The sequence below is a fragment of the Euprymna scolopes genome, chromosome 35, assembly GCF_053919585.1.
Source record: "Euprymna scolopes isolate OS-2025 chromosome 35, ASM5391958v1, whole genome shotgun sequence".
NCBI classification, from domain to species: Eukaryota; Metazoa; Mollusca; class Cephalopoda; order Sepiida; family Sepiolidae; genus Euprymna; species Euprymna scolopes.
Window position 1 is genome coordinate 51,324,642 of NC_136516.1, and position 3,217 is coordinate 51,327,858.

At 39.9% G+C, this 3,217-nt stretch overlaps 1 pseudogene; it reads left to right on the forward strand.

The window, feature by feature from the left end:
• The first annotated feature begins 2,553 nt into the window (after positions 1 to 2,553).
• On the forward strand, positions 2,554 to 2,677 carry LOC145260029 (U2 spliceosomal RNA; annotated as a pseudogene).
• Positions 2,678 to 3,217: the final 540 nt, after the last annotated feature.

Genomic DNA, 3,217 nt, shown 5'->3' on the forward strand with positions numbered 1-3,217 from the left:
GAAATGAAGAAGTTATCCTCCTTCTGAAAAACGACGCAACGGCCCACAGCGTGAATGTCACTAGATCAGAAGTACGGCCGTGTGGCCATGAAATCTTTCCGATCCAAATTTCCCTCCTGACCTTGTTCCTGTCGCACAAGATGCTCCAACAGTTACTCGGCAATATGAAAAAAAAAAAAACGGAGAAGGAAGTATAGACCTTCAAACATTAGATAATTTAGCATACGATAAAATAATCAGAAAAATACATGGAACACGTACAGAATAACCGATTACGACTGCAAAAAAGCACGACAAAAATATACAATATATATATATATATATATATATATATATATATATATATATATATATATATATATATGCAAGAAGCAGTGAAGCTAAAAAAGGAAAAAAAATCGAGAAATAAATATAAATAAATAAATACTACTATTCGGTATGAACCCGGCAATCGAATACCATACAAGAAAAGAAAATTAAATTTACAAGACCCTAAAATTCAACTTTGATCGGGACTCGTAGCGCAGTGGATAAAAGCGTTGAATCTTTATGATTCCTGTTAAGCATTGTCGGAAGATGGCGGTTTCAATCCTACCCAAGCAGACTAGACGATTAGTTGACCAAAATGCAGCAAGGCAACAACTACGGAAGTCAGTAATTACTCGGGATAAGGTACAAGACTTAGCATTTATATTACGTCGCGATAAATGACCTGAAGAAAGTCAGAGGATGAGTTGGCCGAAACGTGTTGAAGATGAGCATAACAGTTTGCAAGAAGAATTAATGCACAAATTATGAAATCTCGTCTCAAAGGATTAAAAAAAATATTTTTTAAATTATACTATTATTATTATTAGACAGTTTTTTCTCTCTTCACTCGGCAGGAAGTTACACAACAATATGTAAAAAAAAGTTTCCTTGCATTTATTTTCATTTTGAAAAAAAAACCTTTGTTTCACTTTTTATATAAATTTCTCTTTGTCTTCAGCGAAACAAAAATAATGAAAAAAATATGAATTATTTCTTCGTGAATCGCGCTGTCGTCATTTTAGACGCAATGCTTTCTCTCCCACTCCTTTTCTTTCTCTTTTTGCTATCACTCTCACTCACATTCGTTCTCTCTCTCTCTCTCTCTCTCTCTATCTATCTATCTATCTATCTCTCTCTATCTTTTCTCTGTCTCTCGCTCTATCTCTCGCCCCCCTCTCACTTGATGTCTTCCACTGTTCTGCCATACCCTCATAACAATAGCATATTAATCGCATCACTCGACCGACCAGTTCACCGACCCTCGGGAATTGCCCTGTTGTTAACGCTGAATAAGTTAGGCGCCGGGCAGGGGTGAGAAAGATTAGAATAAATTCTCTGAACGTTCGGCAATAACATTTGCTAGTTGCTTCCTTTGCTTTGTTTATGGCCTTTTTATAGCCCTCCGTTTTGCAACGGGCTAGAAGCACCGACCCCAAACGTTTCTAGACCATCGACCGATTTGCGGGACCATTGATCCCTCATTGAAGCCCGTTGATCTACAATAAGACGAATATTATATCACCCGTCCTCTCTTTTTTTCTGTGTAACACGACATATGCGATGTTATATGGGTACTCTGCGCATTGTCGGGTCTTTTTCGTTTAAACTCATTGCGTAGACAGGCAACATGAATTGGAACAAATACATTTAAGACATTGCCAAGGCTGTTGCAAAGAAGCTGGTTCCTCTCTACGTACTAGAAAAGCACACACACTTGAAAGTATATAATATTTATAAAATACTATCATTCGTTCGTGCATGAAGTAGTGTTGTTCTATCTGGTCTGGTACAGCTACCACTAGCCTTTCGCTCTTAGACAAGGTCCAAAGCAGAGTCTCCAACCTAATTGATTCCGCGCTATTAATCAAACTCCAAATTATGTCTCATCGCCGAAATGTCTCATACGTGTGTCTGTTTTACAAGTGTTGTAATCCAATGTGCTGTAATGAACTCGTAGCACTTGTGCCCTCTCCACGTAAATACAACCGACTAACCCGACATTCAGAAACCCCCATCCTTACACTGTAAAGGTCACTAGATACCGCGATGCCTTCTACCCCAATAGTTTCTTGCCTCGGACACCTAGACTTTGGAATTCCACTCCGATTCCCAGCTTCCCTGACTGTCATGACATGCAAAAGTTCATTTGTAATGCTTAACGTCCTACATAGTCTCCTTATGGCTATGTTTCCAAATAGAAGACCCTGATGTCAAAGAGTTATTGTGTTTAGTTTTGGGTGAAAACGAGTAAAAAAAATAATAAGCATTGTATTTAGTGTACATTTTACTTGATTATTTTTTAATAATTAGGAATAGGTGCCATTTCACAAAGAAATAAAATGACAAATTGTATTAATTAAGTCAGTGCAAACTTATTCTTAGTCGCGTGCAGGCGACTCTATAAGTCACTCCGTCGGTCCGTCGGTCCGTCTGCCGGTCGGTCTGTCCGTAACAATTTTGTGCTTGGCCTTTTGGGGTAAGATTAAAGGTCTGTTGTTAATAGATGCGGTTCTTAGCCTTTTAAGTTTTTCTTGGCCTTTTGGCTAAGATCAACGTGTAGTATCTGTTGCGGCAGATACTGCAAGCAAAGACCATATGTGGGGGTAGCCCTACATAAAAGACCTTGGTCAATGTAGGGCAACCCTTCATACCAATTGTCACTAATCCAGCTCCACTACTTTCCGGGGAGTTGGTCCTCATTTCCCCATAACTCCTCACATTAAAAATCGGCATTGTGCCTAATTTGCTCGGTGGGGGAGCAAATAAACGCAGCCTTTTGGCCAAGATCAAAGTGTAGTATCTGTTCCGGCAGATACTGTAAGCAAAGACCATATGTGGGGGAAACACCACACATAAGACCTTGGTCAATGAAGGGGCAAGCCTTCATACCAATTGTCACTATCCAGCTCCACTACTCCCCGGGGAGCTGGTCCCCATTTCCCTTTCACTCCTTACATTAAAAATCGGCCTTGTGCCTAATTTGCTCGGTGGGGGAGCAAATAAATACCGACCCCACATATAAGACCTTGGTCAATGTAGGGGCAACCCTTCATACCAATTGTCACTATCCAGCACTCCTACTCCCTGGGGAGTTAGTCTCCATTTCCCCATCATTCCTCACATTAAAAATCGGCCTTGTGCTTAATTTGCTCGGTGGGAGAGCAAATAAATACAGCTTTTCTTGGCT